A 25,061-nucleotide genomic window follows, 5' to 3' on the forward strand; every position below is an offset into this window, starting at 1 on the left:
AAAATTACAAGTTCAGGATTTAAATTCCTGCCGAAGCCCAGGCTTTGCTCTAGTCCATACCAGGGCCTCACATTGCATTCTGGCTTCAGGCCGCTGTCTCAGCCATAGTCCAAGGCAGTGTGATCAACAATAGACACACAGAGATGTTCCTGCTTGTGCTCCTTTAGGGGGCAAGCAGCCAAATCCTATGATGATGGGCTGAATGGTGCTCTCTCTTAGACCATGGTGTTGACGCTCTAACTCTCAGCACCTCGGGTCATGACCTAGCTGGGAAATGAGGTTGCTCTGGATCTGGTGAAGATGAACTTCTGACACAGGACAGAAATCGTCTCATCCAGTCCTACTGGGGGGGAAAGGAAAGAAAGAGGGAGAGTAAGAGAGAGAAATGATGGAAGGGAGAAAGGGAGGGAGGGAGGGAAGGAGGGAGGGAGGAAAGAAGAAAGGAAGGGAGGGAAGGAAAGAGAAAGAAGGAAGGAAGGAAGGATGGATGGATGGATGGATGGAAGGAAGGAAGGAAAAGAAAATGGACCAAAAGTGCATGCATACTGGCAAGAAAAAGCATGTGCAGATGAATGAAACAATGGGATTGTCCTTCTGTTGGCTAACAAAGGCCACAGCAGGGCCCCAGAGACTCTAGCTGGGTCTGCCTCCTGTGAGCATCACCCTCTGTTACTACCCGGATGCAAAGAGCACAGAGTGTGCCGCGTGGTTGATGCCAGAGTCTAAGTATTCTGTTTGTCACCTGTTTTATTTCCCAAAGCAGAGTCCCATGGGAAGGAGTGTGATCTCAGCTCTACCAATTCCAGGGTTCAGGGCAGATTATCCACCCACTGAATCAGAGGTGCTTAACCTGTCTGGCTTGCTTTTGTCACCCAGCACCTCTCTCCATCAGTCAGGGTACGCTGAGAATGCAAATAAAAGACCAGGTTCACTAAGCTCAATGCAGTTCACAGGATAAATCTGTAGAAAGGAAGCGAGAATCGTATGATGTGTTGGAAAGAGCAGGGAAAACCATTCCAACACTCTGCCTGAATTTCTTGCTTCCTAAAGATGTATCTGACCACACCCAGCGGATTCCTTCTGAGTTGCCCTTTAAACATCACTATCTGTGCCAATGGGAAAGCAAGAGAGACTGAACCCTATCAAACTGTGAATCGACCGCAGCCTCCCTGGGGTCCTTTGGGTGAATTACAAAATGTCTTTGTGCCTCCTTTTACAAAGCTGACAAAGTGGGAAGTGTGCATCGCCTGCTGTGCAGGAACACTCTCTCACTGTGCACACCAGCAGTCTACTCAGCTACTATCTTTCGGATGCTCTGTGTCTGTGAAGGGGCATTCCAATACGATCGCGTCCCAGCAATGCCCTAGAGTAACTCTCACTGTAAATCCTAGTCCCAGAGCCAGGAAACACGTCTCTGAAGTGAAGAGCCTAGCAAGATGCCCCGGGGAGGCTCTGAGCTGTCAGCAGCCAGGGACAATGTCGGGCTCTGAGTGCAGCCCCTCTGTCATGGATGGGACAGTGACTCGCTGTGGATGGGAGAGATGGAGGATGTGGCAGGAAATGTCTTCATTAGTGGGAGGAAGAGCCTTCCGAGCCAGGCCCAGCAGAATAAACTTTTATTCTTTGCCAGGAAGTATTTGTAGAGTCCACTCTCTGCCCGTCACCACAGTAGCCACAGAAGGCATGGTCATGACCATTCTTCCCCTCCTAACAATAAGACAGATAAACTGTTAAGAAATGTATCACATGCCAGGCAATATATGTATCTCCATATGACTTCAAATGACAGGAAATTATTTATGGAGATGAGAAGTCTAACCTAAGGTGTCCACCAAGTTGACCCTTTCTGCAGACCGTAGCGGAAGATGTGTTCTGAGTCTCGTTCATTCTCAAACTCCTATCCTTGTCACCTGAAGCTGCTGTAGTCCGAAGCTGCCATTAGAGAAAGCAAGAAGGGGACGGATTCTGAACTCACTTTGAAAGTAGAGAGGGTTGGCTAGTGGATTGAGTGGGTTATCTTTAGGATGAGCAACCAGAGTGATGAAGGGGCCATTGCTTAAAATGAAAGTCTGAGGAGAGACGAGTGTATCTCATAACCTCAAGCTAGCGGTCCAGGAAAGAGGGAGACAGAACTAAACACTCTTTGCTAGTTTGTCCAGACCCAATGCTGGAGACTCCATCAAGGCAGAAGTACAGTCACTGGCGAGCTGCTAAGACTCGCGGGTAGGAACTGATGGAGGGCCATGCCTTGGGTCCATCCTCCGACAAGGCTGAGGGCTGACACTTTGCGAAGCCAGTTCTGAGAGTACAGCCCCAAATGCTCTTCCTTGTGTTTCCCTTACTTTCCATATTAACAGTTGAGACGTTTTCTCTTCCTCTGTCCTTATTTCCCCGGCACGCGGACCCTCAGCAGCGGCCTGAGGATTGGCGCCACCTCCTCCGGCTACTGGCTGGCATTTAAGAATGGAGGGTGGATTTCACCAAGACCGTGGTACCTCTATTGTTGGTGAGAATGGCCTGCATGTTAAAGCCTGCACAGCAGTAGGGTTCCTGTAGCTAAAACATCCGCACCTTTCTTCCGTTAGTGAACTTCAGGGGCCTTACAACTGCCAGCCGTCTGGTGTCTGTTTACCCTTGGGCACACGGCTGCCTGGAAGCAAGACCAAACGTCCTGGCCTCTGTCTGGCTTATTGCTCCTCATGACAAGTTTCTGGCCAATGTTATCTAAGCATCAGGGTGTGGCCGCTCCCAGGAATTCTCTTAAATGTGTGCGGCTGTGCATGCTCTAATCTTTATCTTTTAGGCCTTTCCTGGTCCTCCTCTCTAAAATAAAGTGAGGGTTAGGTCAGGAACACAGCGTCCCAAGGAATGAAGATGGCGTGGCATTAGAGAGAGCCCAGCACAGTGTCTGCGCAGCATTCTCTAACCCCTAGATGGTCAGTGTCTGTGTTCATCTAACTAAATCTCTCTCCTGTAGATGAGGCTCCCCATCACTATAGAGAGCCCTAATCCATACTGACTCACACATGAGTCACGGCCATAAGCTATGTCCATGAAGTCTGACCAGAGGAAGAAGTGATCTCTCTAGGATTTTAACTCCTTCCAGCTTCCGACAAGCTTCTACCATGGACCACAGAAGGCAGGGTGGTTGGGGGAGCCAAAGGGCTATCAGCAGAACCTCCCATGCGGTGCCTCCAATGCTCCCTGACCCCCACCTTCTCCCTGATGTTGGTAACGACCTGAGTTGCTCAGAGAACTTGTTCCACGTTTTTTCTTTCATTCTTTCTCTCCAACGCCCCATTCTTATTTGTCATTTGTCTTCTTGCTCTTTAACTATTCAGTATCTCTGGAAGTCCTGACTTAAGAATAACAGCAATAAACAATCGCTAAATTTGCAGGTTTGTGTATCTATCTGCCATAAATAATAAATATCCGAATGCAATTGAGGAGGATGAGTGGTGGTTACAGCCCTGGCACCACACTCGGGAATATAAATTTATGGAACCACCTTGGGACAAAGTCCAAATACTCCCACCATTAGGGGAAAAAGCCTCCTAGTTTCTCTTCACCATACCAGGACAAAAGCCCCAGGTTCCTGTAACAGCCGGAAACCAGCTTGTCTGTTGCTGACAAGCTACAGTGTAAACATGTTGCTCCATTCTCATGTGTAAGAGTACAAAGGAATGAAAATGACCACTGCGTGCAACAATAGGCATATCCAGCAGATAATTTTATCCACACGAAACAAACACAACCAGACAACATATCTGTGGGTGTATACACGAGGTATGGACATAAAATTGAGGTAGTAATTAAGGCTTCTCAGTGTTATGGTCTGAACGGAGTTTGAGTGTCCTCCAAAGGGCTATGTGTCTGAAGCACCTCCCCGGGTATGGGTGAGGAGAGGGACCATGTTCCTTAGAGGAGAGGCCTCCGGGGTGCGGCCTTCAGACATACTGTTCTTCTCGTAGGACCTTTGTGAGTTCTCCTGAGAAAGTTGATAAAAGCGTGGGCCTGGCCCTTTGCTGGGCTTGTTCTGGCTTCCTGTCTCAGGCTGAGATCTTTTCTCTTCACATGGGATCCTGCTATGATGCTGTCTGCAGTGTCCTGGCACACCCAAGGCCCCTCAGGAGAGACCAACCAATGAGAGCACTCCATCTTAGACCAACCAATGAGAGCACCCCATCTTAGACCCAAACAATGAGAGCACCCCATCTTAGACCCAAACAATGAGAGCACCCCATCTTAGACCCAAACAATGAGAGCACCCCATCTTAGACCCAAACAATGAGAGCACCCCATCTTAGACCCAAACAATGAGAGCACCCCATTTTAGACTTTCACCTTTCAGCTTTCTTTTTTCCATAAAGTACCTAATCTCTGGTGTTTAATAACAAGAAATTAACTAATATGTTTGGTTGTATTTGTGGGACAAGGATTCATTGTAGATTCTGGAGTATATTTTTTATTAGCTTAGGTGACGAAAATTCACACATTTATTTTACCATAATTCATAGACCATAGTTTAAGTGAAAGGCTAATGGGATAAAAGTTGTATTTTTTTTATTCATTGAGTTTGCTCTGACCCACAATTCCTTTGGAATCTCAGAAGCCAGTCAGTCGTGTGATCAATACACATCTGTGATCGCCAGGGCAATCAGGTAAAAGGTGACACGGCTACTGGCATCATGGCTGCGTTTCTGTTTTAGTATCTGTGACTCTTACGTGCAAAGTAGAATGTATTTCTTCTCACAGATTGGATCGTTTTGAATTAGAAGAAGATAAAAGAGCCGCATGAAACTACTTACAGGTGTGGGTCACCTGGGTCCCTGAGTCCTTTAACTGCCTCTTAACAACCGCTGCCCCCAAGGCCCTCACCATGCCCTTCTACATGAGAAAGAAGCCATAGGCAAGCTGTCCGTAAATCAACGCTCGAGATGTGGATCATGAACTCATGAAAAAGTAGGGGGATATGTGTGTGGGGACAGCACTGGAGCGAAGAGGCCGTCAGAGGCCCCTCATTGAAGCAAACAAGGACACCAACCACGGATGCAACTCGGAAGCAAAAGCATTCTTTCTTTTGGTTTCAGTTGTCGGTTTTTCTTTTCACAAACATCCTGCATCTGTGCAATGGTTGGCTGAAGCGTCACATACACAGTAAATGCCTTCCACACTCCTAGTTCCTGGGTTGGCAGGGAGAAAGCATGCTTCTTCGTGTGTAACAAGGCCAAGCAAGCACCCTGCTTTTTGTCTAAACTGCCAGCTCCTGCAGCCCCAAGACTCTGCTTGGATTTCCTCCCGATAGTTGAATACGTAAATGCAGGCTGGAGAACACGGCCCTGTTTATGAGCCTTTTAAAGATCAAAGACTCATTGCAGCCACGATTTGTCATGAGTTTAAAACATACTGTATTTACCACTTAACGGGTGCTTCTCCTAGTGCGGTCTATTAGTATCCTCAAATCTGTCTCCACACTGCATCCTGCCATTGGCTAAATAAGTACTTTTAATGGAGAATATTCAGCTCCACTTCCAATGTATCAAAAGGCCATCTCTTTAATGCAACCAAATTTTAAAAGAACAGGTGTGACTCAGAATATGTGCGATTTGTAAGGCGCCCCAGTTTTCATTCAAAAGTGTTTAGCCACACGGACAACAGAAAACACCCAAAGTCAGGACACAAACAAGATCCCACAGAACATGGTTCTTCCTGTTGGCGCTGCCTGGACTAGAAGCAGATGTAATGACTTCAAAGGTATGCGTAGCCTGGGGTCCAACCTGCCTGGCTTCACTGTGTAATGGTCACAGCCCATACATGTTTACTCGGTGGTTTATTTGGTTTTGCTTTTGGACAACATCCTTTAATTTGCCATTTGGCCAGGTGTGGTGAAGCTACACAGCTATAATCCCAGCACTGTGGAGGCACACACATAGATGCACACACATGTGTAAACACACCTATAATCCCAGCACTGTGGAGGCACACACATAGATGCACACACATGCGTAAATACACCTATAATCCCAGCACTGTGGAGGCACACACATAGATGCACACACATGCGTAAACACACCTTTGGAAGGTTTTAGAAATTGTTCCTAGTAGGTGTGTTGTTCTCTATCATCAACTCTGGAGGGAGAAATCTTATAAAATATGATAGTCACAGATCAAATGTATAACTAGCTAATTTCAGAGTAGGCTGCCTGGCATATGTCTTAAGACAAGGCCTTTGGAAACCTGAACCATACGTGAGGATCTCAGTGAGTGCATCGGTTAAGCCCAGAGCTTTCTGGACCTGACTTCCTTACCCTCCACTCTGTCTTCTTGTCTGTTCCATGGTGATCGTGGTCCATGTAGGAAAAACTCAAGCTAGCCCAAAGTTCATATTTAAATGCAATGGTGAATTTGAAATAGATTGCTACCATTAATTCATTCATTTATTGCTTGTTTGTGGCAGGCTCTCACGATGTAGCTCAGGTTGGCTTTGAACTCACAGTCCTTTTGTTTCTGCCTCTCCAGTGCTGGGGATTTGCCAGGGATGATTATTGCTCACGGTTATACACATGAACTCACAGTGGCTGGAACTGTACCCACAGAGCTGTACAAGCCAGTCCAGCAGGAACCATAGCATGGGTGGGAAAGGGCTTCAAATAGTTCCATCAGCATCTGAGGAACTATCATTAATAGCTGACTTCGGGGACACAGAACGTTGGTGTTCTTCAGGGGTTCACAGCCATGCTCAGGTAAAGGGTCTCACACACACACACATACAAGTAGCACTAAAGAGGGTTAAAAAACAAACACCTGACATTGGAAAGGGAGGTAGAATGGGGGGAGAAGGAAGGAAGGGAGGGAGAGAGAGGAAGGGAGGAAGGAAGAGGATGATTGGTAGATTTGATAAAAACACTTTTCATGCGTGTCTGAAATTCCCAAAGAAGATATTTAAAAATGTTAAAAGAAAAAAAAAAGGAAGGGTCTCACAGGATTTATCAACATGAATTCTGAAATGGATATGTTTAAAACGTCTAAGGAGTTAGTTAACTATTTCAAGACTTGGCAGAGTACCTGGACATGCCTACAAAAGCCTATGTTTTACAACTGAGAATGTAGAAACCGAAATTAAGAACTTAATAAATAGATCTATTAAAAAGCAAGAAGCACCCAACAGAATGAGTTGGATCTGGAGAAATGTCTCAGTGGTTACGAGCCCTCGCTGTTCCCAGCACCCAGTTGGGCAATCCACAACCACCTGTAACTTTCGCCCTGGAGGAGCTGATACCTTCTTCTGGCTTCCTCAGACACCCACACAATTGGCACACACTCACATATAAAAATAAAATAAAATGAAATGCCGGGTGGCGCATGCCTTAACTCCCAGCACTCTGGAAGCAGAGACAGGCAGATCTCTGTGAGTTTGAGGCCAGCCTGGTCTCCAGGACACCTAGGACTGTTACACAGAGAAACCCTGTCTCAAAAAAAATTGAAATATTGAGACGGTAATTCATGACTGGAATACAAGTCAGGAAAAAATAGAGCAAAAGATAATTTTGAATATTACATATAGACACTGAATATATATAAAGAGAAGAGCACAATGGGTTATTAAATGGAATTAAAATTCCAGGAGAAGAAAAGAGAAAATAGGGGGCTGGAGAGATGGCTCAGCAGTTAAGAGCACCGACTGCTCTTCCAGAGGTCCTGAGTTCAATTCCCAGCAACCACATGGTGGCTCACAGCCATCTATAGTGAGATCTGGTGCCCTCTTCTGGCCTGTAGGCATACATCCAAGGAATGCTGTATACATAATAAGTAAATAAATCTTTAAAAAAAAAAAGAAAATGTTTAAAGAAAAGAGAAAAGGTAATGCTCTAAGAGCTAACTGCTAAGGAATTAATGGAAGGCAGTTACGATATAGTTTTATTAATTGCTAAAAGCATCACGCAGGGTAAATACTAAGAAGCCACACCTATGAATATTATAGTAAAACTGAAATGAAATGAACAGAACAGGAAAAAACTCTTAAAATGAGCCGGAGAGAGAAAAACAACACACTACCTCCAAGGACATAACACAGGCAGGGGGCTTCTTAACAGGGGAAGGAGGAACCAGACAGCAGCAGAACGGGACCTTCAAGGTTAGGACGGAAAATGACTGAAGCTCTACTCCACTCAGTGAATCGAATCTTCAAACGAAGACATAAGAAAAGCGGCTTCAGGCAAGTCTCAGAATTTGACACCAAAAGATCTTCGAGAAAGAGCATCTACACAAACAGATGTTGCTTCTCCTCAGAGTCGCATGGATGATCATAGACTATGTGCCACAACCAGTGACTTCACCAAATCACACTCCTATGCCAAACCTCTCCTTCTGTCAGGGATAGAGAGCCATGGCGCCTGTGTCCGCAGCCAGCAATAGAGCTTACAAACTGGATATGTGGATAAAAGGGGGTGATTACACTGACTTACCTGGCCAGAGGCTGAGAGTTAGATTAAACTACTAGTGTAGTTTAATACATTTTCCTATGCTCATATGTACTTCAATACAAAAGCAAAAAAAAAAATTATTTTTTGAATTTGTATTATTTGAATAGTGGAGCTATGTTCAAAGTTGGTGACACTTTGATACCCCAGACTTGGTCATCCAGCTCAGACCAAATCAAATCCCTAGCGTTTCGCAGACAAAGCATGCCATGCTCTACTTTGCCTTTCGGGGTGCACAGATATGTAACGTCATGCCCCTCCTTATTCCTGGGCATGGTATCCTGAAAGTGCCAGTGACTCATTCTAGGAGATACAGCCGTCAACTCAAAGCCACGTTAGCCGACAGCTAAACAAGCCAGCATTGTTGAACCATTGGCCACCTGCTTGCCTTGGACTTCAGTTTAATAGGTCTCATTCAAGGCATCTCAGTGAGCTCACAGACGTGACTACACTGCCCCTGGTGAGCTCTCAGAGGTGACCACGCTGTCCCTGGTGAGCTCGCAGATGTGACTGCTGTCACTGTGTTTCCCTTCACGTCCTAACATCAGATGATTCCGTCAGGGCATGGCAAGCAGAATATAGAAGATTGCAGTTGATCAAATCTGGGGACAGAGGGAGTCCACGCCTTGTATAAATTATCTATGTGAAGTTCGGGTACAGTTCATTTCACTAAAACGTCACCTTCTTCACCTAGGAGTGGGATAAATGAGTCCAACCCAGCAGGTTATTGCAAAAGAATGCATCCTGGGCAATGCCTAGCCCGGTGCCTCAAACAGCTTGCACTCAGTCACATACATGGCATCTGTCCTTCCTTCCCAGTTACCCCAGCCACTACCCTGCCTACGCTCCACCCTAGTTGTAGAGTAGGTACGGAGGAGGGACACCTGGGCTGATCTAATACAGCAGCGGCAACTGAAGATGAACCAGTTTCTTCGTGGTCATTGATCTGACAGGCACATGCTGCATGACTTCCCACCTCCACCAAGATTTCCTATCCCGGCCATGGCTTCCCCTCCCCTCCATGGGCCATCACAGTAACACCCAGCAGACTTATCAAGAGCTCACTCTGTCTCTACTCCTTTGTGAAGCACCCTACATGGACCGTCTATCTCATTCAACTTTGAAAGCAGTTATATTGTAGGTATGGTTATTATTTTCACGTTAACCTGTGAGAAATTAAGCAACATGTGCAGCTCCAGCCACCCAGCTAATAAAGAGCAGGACAGGGTTCCCACCAAGGGCCTCTCTTCCCAGGCCCAGGCCCATGCTCTGCCTGCTGTTCTGCCTCCCTGAGAAGCAAGCTCCCATGTCATGTTGAATGAGTCAGATCATGAACAAACCCAAGTGAGTAAGAAGAAATAGCGGTTGAATGTTACGTCGCATGCAGCAAGATTCCCAGTTCGCACAGTTCAATAGGTTAAAGCTCCTTAAAGGGTGGATCACAAGTCCACGTGGAGTGGCAAACAATGAATGGGAACAGTTAAAGATTTCTGAAGACACAAGAATAAAAACTCAATTCAAAATCAAACAACACATAATGACATTGCTTTGTCTCTGGCGGTGCTCGCTTGCCTGAACTGCATTGTGGGACTTCACTTCAGTCTTAGTTCTTGAAACACTCAACTCTGCGTGCCTTCGCTCCACACAATGCCAAAAAAAAAAAAAAAACAACCTACGTCTTGGCTCTAATTCAAGACAGTCGTGCCTTATAAGTTGTAATGCTTTTATTGTACGTATAAAGTTTTCTATTCCTAAGGAAACCACAGAGGTTTAATTATGGGAAACAAAAATATTTATTCTTTCACTATGATTGTTCCTCAGCATGTAATTATCAAATTAATGCATTTGGATTGGATTGGGTTAGACAAGCATGTATACCCATATTAGTATGCAAATTTGGTTTCATTATTAATTAATGATAAAATTATATGTAAACCAAAGAATTATTTTGAAGTAAATTTCTTTATATTTTATTATCAGTAGTTATTTTATTCATATGCCCATTTTATGTACCCATATACCTGGAGGCAAGTATTTCCCAGGTTAGAGCTGAGGATAAAACCCAGTGCTCGACTGGAATTTTGGAAGCCCTGGGTTCAATCCCCAGCATTTTGTGAATCAGGCACAATCATACAGGCCTGAAATCCCAGCACTCAGGATGTCAAAGCAAGGGAATGAGAAGTTCAAGGTCATCTTGGACTGAGGGAGTTGGAGGGTGGAGTCCTGTCCATGTGGAACTAGGGCGCTGTGGGATGGGAGCGCTTGGGAGAGTTGGCTCACCAATCCCTTCATGTTCTTCCTCTCCAAGTCTCTGGTCCACAGCACAGTCAGCCCCCGGCAGCTTACACTGTCCTGATCTTCTTCGCGTATCTGCTGGCTGAGTATGTCAAGCATGTGATTAGGGGGACTAATCACACCTGTGGCTCTTAGTCAATGTCTTGTGGGCACTCTCTGTCTCTCCTCTTGCTCTCCAGTGTGAGCTGCAGACCGTCTGGGAGAGCTGGTGCCTTGGGAACTCATCCATCAAGCCTGCTTCCAGGTGGCAGCACACAGACATCTCTGCACACAGCAGGAAGAAGTCCTCCGGCACTGTGTGAGCCTGTGATGTGCTGTCAACGCTGAGTGGTGTGTTTCCTGTTAGTTGTTGTTGGGGCTATTCCAGAGGAAGCACCCTCAAAGCTGGCTACCAATCCTGCCTTCTCCAAGAACGCTCTCTGGGCATCCTTTCTGTCCCCCCAGAAACACTCAAACGCATATCTGGACCACAACTTGGCGTTTGCCTGGTGTCTCTTTATTCTCTCTGCATTACAGCAAATGTCAGCTCCATCAGGGCAGAGACTATACCCCCTATGTTCATTCGAAGAGCAAGATAAAATTGTAGATATGTACCATGTCTACACATTTTGATTGGACTGCATTGACATACTACTGTGTTGGTTGTTTTTGTTGTTGTTGTTGTTTGTTTTGTTTTTGTCAACTTGACACAAGCCAGGGTCATATAGGAAGAGAGAACTTCAATTAAGAGAATGCCTCTATCAGATTGGCCTGTAGGCAAGTCTGTGGGGACATTTCCTTGATTTCTGTTAGATGTGGGCGGGCCCAGTCCTCTGTGGGCGGTGCCAGCTCAGAAAAGGTTGTATAGGAAAAGTTGCTGCTGAATGTGTGGGAAGCAGGCTGAGTAATAACATTCCCACCATATCTGCTTCAGCCCTGCTTGGCTTCCCTGATGAAACAAACCCTTGATGATATTTTACCACAATAGAAGAAGGCAAACTAAGACCACTGCCAAGAAACACACAAAGTCAAAGTAAATTCAGACTCCTGGGGTGGAGGCACTCTCCCTCCACTCAGTCTAAGTCTCTTCACAACCCTCTTCACGATGCATGCAGTCATGGGAAGGGAAACACAGAATATAGAATACAGAAGCTGAGTCAAGTTCCCAGCTCCTGGGCCCCCAGATAGACCTCTGGATCTCAGACCTCTGGATCTCAGACCTCTGGATCTCAGACGAAGGCCCACGCAGGCTGTGAGGGTTAAGATGTGTTCTATCCCCATAAGGCTCATGTGGTAGAAGTTTTGTCCCAGGTGTGTGATGGTGAGGTCATAAAGCCTTGCAGAGGTAGGGCCTAGAGGGAGGGTGTTCAGACAAGGGGCTTCTTCCTACAGAAAAAAATGAATGCACTTCTTACAAGGCCATGCTGGGCCTCCTGAGAGTTGGTCATTGTGAATGAGGCCACCCCGTATGCTTGGCCCCTTCTACATGCCACCATGTCCCCTTCTGCTTCTCCTACACCATGCCGCAATATAGCCAGGAGGATCCTCAGCAAACACTGACACCATGCTGATTTGACATCGTGGACCAAGGTAAACCTCTTTTCTTTAGATTTTGATATATTTTCCTAACAGTACACAATAGACTAAAGGGGGAATCAAATGTTTTTTATTGTTGTTTTCTTGGGGTTTTGCAAGTTAACTTATTTTCTTTGTGTGTTTTGGGGTTTTAGGTAAATTTTGGTTTGTTCTTGTGAGTCAAGATCTCCCTACACATCTATGCATCTCAGACTAAATTTGAATTAGTGACCCTCTCTCCTCTACCTCCCAAGTGTTGGAATTACAGGTGTGGGACAGCAGTGGCCAGAGAGCAAGGATTTGAATTTGCAAGAGGTGAGCTATACTTTTGAAGGTCAAATCTGTCCCAGATCAAGGTCATTCAGAGGGAAGGAACACCCCCAGCACCTGCCGACACTTGCCACGGGGCCTGGATGACATCTGTCCAAACTCAGATGAAAACCCAAGTGCTGGAAGTTCTGGGTGTCTGGGGGCCCCATCCCGGAGGCACAGGGATTTGGTGACATGCTGGATATCGGCTGCTTGTATTTGTCATGGTGTGTTCATGTTGGTGAGATTGGCTGCTGCCTCAGCTTGGGCCTTTTGGCTACTTCTCTCACCAACGCAGCCTGTTGTAGGCAGTGTCCTCACACCGATGCCGGCGCCCACCCCAGCTGAGCCCAGAACGCCTCACTGATCCGTTTCTCTGAAATATGCCGCCGTGGGAAGCTGACGAGAAAACTCAGAGGGCCTGAAACGGGACAACCCACGGCAGCACTGGCGAAGCTCAAAGAGCATCAGGACTTGTCCTTACTCTGGGAGTAAGGACTTGTCCTTACTCTGGGAGTAAGGACAACAGGGGAAGGACAGTTAAGGACATGAAGGAAATAACACAGCTGATGAAGGAAGGACTCAGAGGGTTCCTGACACCAAGTCCTTCTTCCTATGACAACTTTGGCCAGGCTCCTCAGAGGCCTCTTCCCCACTAGCTCCCAGCTTTGGCCGATAAAGTGGAAACAAATACTAACATACAGCTTCATAGCCACATCCCTAAGGGGATCCTGCCCCTAAGAATACCTGCCTGGGGAAGCTCGAGGCTGACAATAAATTTACTCCTGGTGGCAGGCAACCCTTGAACGCGGAGCCCAGATCCCAGCCCTTGTGGGAGGGAAGTGTCCAGTGCCAGCAGTGGCCAGCTAGCAGATACAACTGATCTAATCCCACGTGCACTGACTTCCCACATCCCACTGAGGCCCACTTGGCCCTCTCCTCACCCCTCACTCTCTCTTGATGCTCAGCAACCTCTGTAGGACTCCAAGTGGGTGCTGCTGGCCCTGGACTCTGCCCTCTTGCAAGGGTCACTACTGTTGAAACGCCATCCTGGCCACTTTAAAGTCTGTCTTGTTTGTAACGTAACTCTTCTGATCACTGTTCTAAATCACTAAATAAAAGGGGGCCAAGGTGAGACGATGCCATGATACCAAGATTATGGTCACTACACGCTTGTATACTTGAGACTGAAAAGATGAGGAAGGGAGTCATCTCGATCACCTGATGGTGGATTCCACGGCTGCGGGGTCCATGGCTCCGCCAGGCTTTACCTGGAAGGAGCTTCATCGTCCATCACATGAGTTAGGGATGTGCTCGCTCCCTGACACTCACAGCCCCAGGTCCACGCCCAGCATCCCTGCTTCACTCAGCCCCCGGCACTGGCACAGGAACTCTCTATCAACCCAAGGTGCTGGCTAGGATTTGACTCAGGTCCCTCCTTTCTAACCTAAGAGAAGAACTTTCTCTGCCTGGGAGGAAGAGTCAGGTACTAGGCCAACAGGTTGGCCATTCCTAATGTTGTCCCAAACTTCAGGGCCACGCCACTAACCCACAGGCCCCAGCCTGTTACATCTATATCCCCAATCCAGGGCCAGCTCTGTCCCCTCCCCCCTGCTCGGCTGGATCAGATTAGCAAAAGTGAGGCACTCATAAGATTGCTCCACTTGGCTCCAACAATTAATTAAGAGCCGTCTGAGAGCCTCCAAAGCAGACTGCAAGCTCCAGCAAGACAGAGCACACGTGGCTCAGGCCAAAATATTTGTTGTGTTTTTCCCCTAGCTGGGAACCAGTTCTTACCTGTTCCCCAAACCTGGTGAGATTTTAAAGCTATTCACTCCCGATGCCTGTTTGTGAGCCAGCCTCCCGGTCATGAGGGAAGTAGCAGGGTGCCAGCCACCTTACTCCTGGTGCCAGCCATGAGCCACTCTGACGGGCATAAGGAAGGTGTGGGGGAGGGGCTGTGTAACTGAACAATGAACACTGTGTTGTTTGGGAACTGTAGAACGTAGCACTGTGTATGAGGGTCAGCAGGCTGCGGCCACACAGAGGTCACTGGGCCCGGAACAGCCTACAAGGAGGACTGTCTGCCACGGATGACAGTTTTGTGGCCCTAGAAACCTTTGGGTCGTTGGTCCCTCACAGTTTTAGGTCTTTGGTCTTAGGAATCAGGTGGTCTCGAGTTCTATCAAGTCTGAGTCATAGTCCGTGTTCTGCCAACACTTAACATTACAATCCAGTCCAGTCGGTCAAATGCACAGCCAAGAGTAGTGAGTAAATTGCTCTGTAGAAGCAAGGGAGGGGAGACAGCTCAGCAGAGGAACACTCACTGTGCAAGCATGTGTATCTGGACGGAAATCTCCAGCACCCATATAAAAACCAGGCGTAGTAGCGGCACACTTCTAGTGCTGGGGAGGTGGGGGCAGAGACAGGAGGAGCCAACGAGTCTCGGATACCGAGTCAGTGAGCTCCAGGCTCAGTGAGAGACTCTCTCTCAAAAATGAAGTTGTCTAGAGAGATGACTCAGCAGTTAAGAACACTGGCTGCTCTCTCAGAAGACCCAGGTGCGATTCCCAGCACCAACATGGTGGCCCAAAACAGCCCATAACCCCAGTTCCAGGAGACGCCCTCTTCCATGTGCTGTGGGCATTGCATACCTGTGGTGCACAGACACACATGCAGGCTAACCACCCGTACACATGAACTAAACAAATACTAAATAAATAAGGTAGAGAGTGATACAGGAGGACACTCTCTTGCCTCTGCACACGCACACATGCAAACAGATAAACACACACTTATCCCACATACACCTGTGCATGTGTATACACAGTCAGGAGTTGTAGGCCAGAAAGCAAAATCAAGGATATTAGATAATTCCTTCTAAAACAAAAAAGAAGTGCATCTCCACACATTTTTGTTGGTGAAATTCAGAATAGAAGAGCAATTGAAAGCAGTGCTTTTCTCACGCCAGGCTGACTAGGAAGATAGGACCTTCGTGGGGTAACACTGCGTGGTTGGCATCTGCAGCTAGTGTTCCGTGTACTCAGAGCCGTTTGAGTCTGTCTGTCCTTCTTCTGGCAGGGGCTGTTGGAACACCAGCAGCAGGCCAGACAGACAGACCCTTGCCCTTGGCCTCGAATACAGAAGTGAGATATTTCTGGAGCCAGACTTCCCAGCCTGCATTTTGTCTCCTTTGCCTTGCTTCTGCCACTGTGCATCAAACCGACCTCAGGAAAAGGAAAGTTCACTTGTCAGACTCCGCTCCTTTGCAGCTCATGGCTGGACCTGAAGGAGATGGGGCACATGTCCCTGAGACTGCACACATCAAGGAGGGCATCAAGCCCACCCTGAAAGGAGCCTGGGATCCTGGGCGGGGCAGTGCTGCAGGCAGGCAGGCCTCTTGGGCCCCTGGCAGGATGCAGGGCCCTCTGCAGTAGCAGTAGCTCTCCCTGTGGAGCCACAGCACACACTGGCCAAGGAAAGCAGGCTGGCCAGCCAATGCCTGCAAGACAGCTAACATCCAGCTGCGAGAGCACAGGAAGTTACATGGATGGCTTATCACAATGTCCCCTGAGCTGAGGTCAGGGCAGCTGGGCTCAGCCGCCCCTCTAGCCAGCTGTGTGACCTCCGCCCAAGCACCAGCTCCCTGCGCTTGTGTTTCTTCATAAAGGAAAAGCAAGGACTTTGTCAGCCCCTGAAGTGTGATAATAAGAACCATGTGTGGAGCCTTCACATTTACAGTTTCCTAAGTGTTGCCTAGAACTCACTCTGTCGGGAAGTAGTACACACACACACACCACACACACCACATACACACACAACACATATATCACACACATATACACACCACACCACGCACACATATACACACAAAACACACATACCCCACAGGCCACACACAAGTATACATATACCACACACTTGTGTATTCATACAAATATTATATATTCTAAATAAACCTTTATTTCTATATGTATATACACTCACAGATACAATGTATGTTTATGTATAACATTAATATTTATTGTATATATTATATTTTCATACATATGCATATAAAATGCACCTAATGTTTATTGTGTATATTATATGTGTGTGTGTGTGTCTGTGTGTGTGTGCTTTCATGCACATGCCCATATACAGGGTAAATATTTACTTACTATATTCACGTTCTGAGTGTATATGCACACGTTTCACATGCACATAACAATCCCTGTATATGTCACCCATGGTTCTGATGACTGGGCTCATGTGACCTTGCCAGCTCTATGTCCCAGAGATAAAGATGATACCCACCAATGCCACATATCACTGTGTCCAGTGAAAAATATTCCCATAAACAGTTGCTGAGCTCACCAGAGACAGCCCATGAAGCCCATCTGAAGTGTCTTGTTTTTAGGAAGATCACAACGAACAATCTGAGTTAAGATCTAAGGAAGAAGCTAAATGCGTTGTCCACAATCTGCAGTGCCCTCTGATTAGCCGGGAGCTCCCAGCAAACTGAAGATTCTTGATCTGCATTTGCATAAGAGATTCACAGAGTCTGTGACTTTCCTAACCCTGTGTAGCTAAAAGACTTTGACCCCAGACTTTCAAATTCTGGAAAAGTAAATTTTCCAGCACAGAATCATTTCCAATAGTTTTTCAAGAAAAACTAGCTGAATTAGCAGTTTTCTAGAAAATGCTCCACATCCTTGGCCATCAAAGAAATTCAAATGAAAACTGTTACAGCTCCATAAAGAGCTTGCAGCAACAGCAAGAGGACAAGAGTTAAAACCCCCAGAACCCACATCCAATCCAGATGTAATGGGGTGCATCTGTAATCCCAGTGTTCCTACTACAGGATGGGGGTGGAGGCAGGGAACCCCCAGCTCACAGGCCAGCTGCTCTGAAACACAAGACAGTGAAAGGTAAGGACCCACACCCAAGTTTGACCTTTGACCCACACGTGCATGCCATGACCCCTGTGCACCTTTCTTGGCCCCACCTCACAAACTGCTTTGCGATTTCACCTCAGTCCAGTCAGAAGGGCTGTCATCAAGAACAAACACAAGGGCACTGAAAAGGATGACGGGAAAGGAGCCCTGACGGTGATGGGAGGCAAACGTGCAGCCACTAAGGAGTTCAGCATGGCGGCTCTTTAAAGCCTGCAAATAGAACCACCCTGTGACCCAGCTCAACCACTCCCGGTTGTGTACCCAGCGGACTGGAAGTCAACACACCACAGAGATACCTGAACAGCTGTGTTTATTGCCGTGCTATTCGCAGGAGCCAGGACATGGAACCAGTCCGTGTGTGCACCAACAGATGAACAGACGGGAAATGTGGCACGCGGACCCGGCAGAATGTTTGCGGTGGTAAAGAAAAATGAAATCACAACACTTGCAGAAAGATGGATAGGCCTGGAATTGATTGTGTCAAAAGACATCAGCCTGGCACAGGAAACCAAATGACCACATTTTCTCTCCTTGGCACAGCCTGGATGTAAGGTTACATGGGTGAGTACCTGTGCTATGTGTGGGGATCGTGAGCTAGGAAGCAGAGCGTCACAGGGAGAATGGTCTTCAGGGCAAACATGTGATAGGCAAATAGAAGGGGACACTCTAGGGTGAAAAGGGAGACAAGATGGAGGGTCAGAGGGGGCCATCTTGGGAGAGGAAAGGGAGCATGGGAAACTCCACAATGAGACTTTGTATGCTAACCAAGAACTTGAGTTTAAAAAAAGAATGAGCTAAACAAATAAAAATGTCCTGGCTAATTTTGTGTCAGGTTGACACAAGCTCCAGTCATCAGAGGGGAGGGAACTTCAGTTGAGGAGGTCAGCCTGCAGGCAAGACTGCAGGACATTTTCTCTTTTTCTTTTCTTCCCCCAACACAGGGTTTCTCTATGTAGACCCGGTTGTCCTGGAACTCACTCTGTAGAACAGGCTGACCCAAAACTCAGAGATCTGCTCCCTCTTCCCTCCCCAGTGTTGGGATTAAAGGTGTTCACCACCACTGTCCAGCTGGGCATTCTCTTAATTAGTGATTAATGTGGCAGGACCCAGCCCATTGTGGGTGGTGCCATCCTTGGGCTGGTGGATCTGGGTTCTTTAAGAAAGCAGATTGAACAAGTCCTAGGGAGCAAGCCAGTAGGCAGCTCCCCTCCATGGCCTCTGCATGGCTCCTGCCTCCAGGTTCCTGCCCTGTCTTCCTTCCATGGTGAACAGTGATATGGAAGACTTAGCCAAATGAACCCTTTCCTCCCTAGTTGCTTTTGGTTGTGACGTTTCATCGCAGCAATGGTGTGTTGGCTAGTTTATATCAACTTGACAGAGTATAGTTCTCTGAGAGGAGGGGCCCTCAATTGAGAAAATGCCTCTACAAGATCCAGGTGTAGTGCATTTTCTTGATTAGTGATTGATGGGGGAGGCCCCACCCACTGTGAGTGGTCCCACCACTGGGGCTCTCCAGACTGCCAGTTTCTGAAGGTCTTCTCAGCTCGGGTCTGTCCACAGCATTCACCCCAGCACAGCGCCATCTGCTAAGGACGGTGTGTACTTGCTGTAGCTGCCCACTGTGGGACATGCCGGCCAAGTCATCGCTTGGTTAGGCTAATGCCCAAACTCCTTTCCTTACGCCCGCTTTCTGCTCTTTTGGGCTGAGAAATGGTTTCTGTTGAGACTAGTAAAAATCATTCCTGTCTACTTTTGTTTTTCTTCTGTCTTTCTATTCTGGTATTTCGTTGTGTTCACTGCCACCATGTTTCTTCTGTTCTCCTCCATCTTTCTTTTCATTCTGTCTCTCTTCCTTTTCTCTCTCTCTCATTCCTCTTTTGGCGCTGTTCTCCTTTCTCTGCGTCTTCATGAGCAGTCCTTAAGGCTCTCCACGCACTAGATAGGGACTCACTTGGGACAAGTCAAGATATTGACAGAACTGAGGATGTCAGGCTGAAGAGGAGGTGAGAGGGTGGGATGTCACTGGAGGGTCATGAGCGTTCACCTGACACAGTATCTTGCCCAGGCCTACAGCAACTAAAAACACAATCAAGCTGGGGTGGGGTTAATAAGCCATGCTCACAGGGAAAGCTGGAGAGGTGCCCCAGGACAGGAAATGGTTGGCATTATAGGCAGGAAGGGTTCCAAGAATTGTCTGCATGCCAACAGTTTAGAATTTCTTTACAACAAATTGCATTTTCCCATGATAGTAATATTCTTAGCTGAGGGAGAGTGTGTATGTGGCTCATAAAAGGCAGATCTGGCATACGTGTTCAAAGCACAGAACCTTTCCAGTACAATGTTGTTTACTACTGCAGTAGCAATGACTTCTAGCTCCAACACACTAAGGAAACTGTCTCAATTCCCCACCGTTGGTGGTTCAAGGATCAGAGCTGCAGGTATCGGATATTAAAGGCCACTAGTAACTTCCTTGATGCTAAGCAACCAGCTGAGACCACTCTACCCTTAACCAAGCAGTCTCCTCATGGTTTGAACAGAGAAACATTCCCAGTAGGTAACTTATTGACAATGCGGCCTTCTGGATGCAGAGCCCACCCTCCTAGTCTCAGCACCATGGATGTGAGCCTGAGAAAGAAAGGTAGGTCTTGGTCATAGATGCACTGGAAAGGAAGGACACACAGGGTGGAAGGACCCACAAGTACACAGATGAGACCTGTGGAGAAAAGTTCAAATACTGAAGACTGCACAGTGTAGCCTGTGAAGGAGGCTGGAGTTCAGAGGCAGGAGGATGAGGGTGGCAACGGGAGGTGAGGAAGAGGGCAGATCACAGACTCGTGAGAGCCAACCTAAGGATTTGATATTCCCTGAGCCAACACATGGGTAAAACCTACCAGGAGATTAAAAGATGAAGGTTACAGGGCAGCTCTGGATTAATTCCTATGATGTGGATTCAAAGACAGAGGAATAGAATAGAAAGAAGTGTGGCACACAGGGGTGCTTGCAGTGACGTCAGCATCAGTTCAGAACCTGCTTGGTATGTTTCAGTGCACATGTACATACACACACATACACTAACGTATTTGTGTGCACATTTATACTTGCATATGTGTCACATATCGACCATTTTAGATCATTGGGTGTTATGTGTATGTATGTGTATTATGTGTGTGTTGTGTGAATGGATGTGCACACATGTATTTCTGCATATAGGAGTGAAAGCACTCATGGCACAGCGTGTTCCTGGAGATGTCTTGGCCTCACCTTCTACCCTGATTGAGACAGGGTCTTTCTGTTGATTGCCACCACGCTCACCAAACACGATGGCCTACAAGCTTCTTGGGATTCTCCTGCCTCCACCTCGTGTCTTGACGGAGAAGCAGCAGGGTTGCAGATGCGTGCTCCCACACCTGGATTCACACGGGTCCCTGGGATTCACACTCAGATCTTGTGTGGGCACAGCGAGTAAGTGTTGTCTCCATTGCGCCCTCTTTCCAACCCATGCAGTTGCCTTACAATGAATTTCTGAGGATTGGCAAGGTTGACATGTGTTGGGGACTGTGGACCCCCAAACCCTGGATTTCCTGTGACCCCCTGCCTGCTAGAGTAAGCAGCTTGCTTTCCTATGCTTGCAGCTGCTCTGAGCAAGCAACTTGTTTTGCAGCTGCTCTGAGCACGAGACCCTCAGGAGTTCCTGATGGCAGGGGAGTGGTTTCTGGTGGGCATGCAGCTGAGAGTTAGGGCATGGACAGAGACCCTATATAAGCTGCCCTGGAACACGATAAAGGGGCGTTCTTGGGGCATTCTTGGTATTCTGTGTGTCTGTGTGTGTTTCAATCTCCAGCCCCTTTCTTGACTCACGAACCATAGTGCGTAGCATGTAGTGACTCACAAACCGTAGCACGTAGAGCAGGTGTTGCACCACAGACATGGATGCTTTGAGATGAGCCAGATAGTGATTTGAGGATTAGTTTAGGGGAAGGTGGCCAGCATGGAGGAAGCAATGAGAACTGCTCAGGGACCGCTGGTGGGAGGGGCTCTCGGATGGAGTGGGTGACAGGAGGCACAGAAGAAGAGACTGCCATCCCACTACAAGGCAGAAAGGCGGCCACATGGTCCGAAGAATCAGAGAAAGGGGTCCTCTAGGGAGAGGGAGCATAGCATCCTGGGCCCAGGGCAGCAGTGTGGTTGTCCCTCTTTGGTGACAACACAAATGCCAACTCCTTCTGAAGGGAGGGGAAATGAGTGTGTGCAAACCTGACAAGCTACCTATAAGATAAAGGAAATTATGACCACACACTCAGTTGGATTAAGGTACTGCCATATGGGGAAAACAATATTGCACACTTTGTGACTAGGAAGACAGAAAAATGAGTCTTAGCAGGATTAAAAGCATTTTCTGAATAGACACATATGCATGTGTCATAAAAAGTCTTCCTTTCCCCAGCTTCCAACTCTTCTTGAATATGGCCTTATTTGGACAAAGGGTCACTGCAGATATGATTAAGTTAAGGATTTTGGAATGAGGTCACACTAGATTTATGATGAAACCTAAGCCTGGTGACTGATGTCTTAAGAAGAAAAGGAGGAGGTGACGCTGGAGATGGGAGCAGAGGCAGGGTGATGCATCCCTGAGCCATGGGACACAGCAGATTCCAGATACCAAGTGCTGGAAAGCAGTGTGGCATGGACCCAGCCTCTGAAAGCCAGCAGCCCGCCTGACAGCTGATCTGAGACATCTGTCCCCAGGGCTGTGGGAAGATGACTTCCTGTTGCTTTAAACACCCAGTTGGTGGCCGTGTGTTATAGCGGCTCTAGCAACTCACAAATGAGAACAGTAGTTTCTTTCAAGGGAAGTGTGAGGACTGATGGGAAAAACAGGGTCAAGCCAACAAGCCTGCCTGGGGATACCCAGTTCTCCTGACAGAAAGCAAAAAAGGGAGGAGAAGGAAAGGAGAGGGAGAGAAGAGGGGAGAGGAGATGGAGAATGGAGGAAGGAGGGAAGAGGGTGGGGAAGGGAAAGGAGACATTCAAAGCCTTAGAAACCTGGTGACTTTTGACCTTGGCCACAGCCTGGGCTGCTGACTCCTTATTTCCTTAGCCGAAAGGCAGCCTGGGGGAATGGTTAGGACTGAGTGTGGCCCCAGCCTACCTGGGTTTGGATCCCAAGGCCTTGGGACATCTGGTCTACCTGCAGACTGAACCACCAATGACTCCTACTTTGGGCGGTTTTCAGGGTTACATGGTCTCCTTCTATGCAGGATGGGGTGGGATGTTTGGCATGAATAGAGCAACAACGACAGCAGAAATCTCATTCCCTCCAAGGCACCGTCATGAGTGTGTAGAAAGAATGTAGAAGCTAGATGAGGGAGTGAAGGCCCGCGATGTGCTGTCTTATGACCCCACATGGCTGCGACACTGCAACACTCCCAAACTCACGGCAGCTGCAATGGTCTGGATAGGATCTGCACAAGGCTGAGTCAACTCAGTCACCGCATCAGTCACAGACGGGGGTGTTCATAGGGCTCAGCCCCGCCCAGGTGTCCTAGCAGTAGCTGAGAGCTGCGGATGGAGGGGAAGCCATTGCTTTCAGTAGTATCTTTAGTGTGAGGTACTCACACTTGGTGGTACAGCGGCATCACACCCCAGCCCAGGCAAGACTGAAAACAAGACTGAAAGTATGAAAGTGAGCTGGGGACTGGTGGGAGGAGGGGGCCTGTTGGGACGGGAAGAGGATAAGAGTGAGAGGAGAGGACGGGGTGAGTGACCAGAATGTATCATGGGTCATCATAGATGGAACAGTCAGATAAAAACATCCTTCATGAGTGGGACTGTGAGGAAGACAGCACTGCCTCGTTCCCAGTGACAGCGTCGCTCAGCAGACGCAGAAGGACTGAGCTGACGGGCCTTCCAGACCCAAGCCATAGCCAGGGGACAGCACTGGCTCAGCCTAATAGGTGGCAAGGGAGCAGCAGGTGGTGAGGCGGACATTGAAGACTCATCACAGGCCTCACCTTCTCAGCTGAAGTCTGGACAAGTGGGCCTCACAGCTGAAAGCTGGACAGTGGGCCTCACAGCTGAAGGCTGGACAGTGGGCCTCACAGCTGAAGGCTGGACAGTGGATCTCCTCAGCTGAAGGCTGGACAGTGGGCCTCACAGCTGAAGGCTTGCACTCTGGTGTCTAACCCTTAGGTCTGAATTCCTGACAAACCCAACAGCCCTGATTGTCAGGAACAGTGAGACTCATGGCAGGTTCTTTTATATCTTTTCTTAGATTTTTTGGTCAAGTGTTGGGACTGGTGGGATTATTTAGAAAGGCCTTAGAGTATCTCCCAGCCTATGTGAACATTTCCTCACTCATCCACCATCCACACTTGGTCTTGTTTTAAGGATAGGCATATGTGAAGACAACTTTCAAAAGCAAGTGTCATAATAACAACAATAAGAAAATCAATAAGAAAATACAACCACTCTGCTCCAAAAGACAGACAGAGCCTTCTCCATCAAGCTAGTCCAGAAAGGCAGCAACCCAAGCTATGTGTGATTGGGAACATCTGTAACTCAGGAGGGACAGGAAAGAAGATTTCAAGTTCAAATCCAGTGTAGATTATATAACAAGACCCTGTCTAAACCACCACCCAAAAAAAAGCGATTAGTAAGAAGGAAATAATGGGGGAAGGAAACAATAGAAACCCAAATGACAACATTTGTGGGACCTTAAGCAACTGACTTTATAATAATAAAAATACAAACAAAACCACTGTATTTAAAGAACTAAAAATACCACACGGTTGGCAAAGAGTACGGGGAAAATGCCCGTCTCAAGTGCTCCTGCTGGGGTAAGTTGATACAACCACTCAGAAAAGTATTTGGAAGTATCTGCCACAGCTAAATATACAGAGTGACCCACGCCTCCTTCCACTCCAGGGACGTGAACACGTATATCCCCCAAGCATGGCAAAATCAACTGGAAACAATCAAGACAGCCTTCCACAGAAGATGAGTAAGCGGGCAGTGTTTGCCCGTGCACCATAATATACACAATGAGAAGGCACCAGCGTGGATGAATCTGACGGACTTGGGGTTTAGTGTAAGAAGCCAGGCTCAAGACGCTGGCGGTGCATGCCTTTAAGTCCAGTACTGTGGAAGCAAAAGCAGGCAAATATCTAGAGTTTGAGGCCAGCCTAGCCTACAGAGAGAGAGAGTTCCAGAACAGCCAGGGTTACACAGAGAAATCCTATCTTAAAAATAAATAAATAAAAGGAAGAAGCCAGACACAGCATAGATACAAGGTGTTCCAAGTTATTTGAAGGTCGTGGATGGGCAAAACTGTTAGGAAGGAAGTAGAGGAAGTTAATTAAGAGAAGCTAGCACAGAATTTTCTGGAAGAGTTGGGGATGTGTATTTGGGTAGGACGGTACTTAAATGGACATTTCTATACATTAAAATTCATTGATAAACTTATAATGAGATCACTTTACATGAATTA

The sequence above is a fragment of the Myodes glareolus genome, chromosome 2, assembly GCF_982192425.1.
Source record: "Myodes glareolus chromosome 2, mMyoGla1.1, whole genome shotgun sequence".
Taxonomy (NCBI): Eukaryota; Metazoa; Chordata; class Mammalia; order Rodentia; family Cricetidae; genus Myodes; species Myodes glareolus.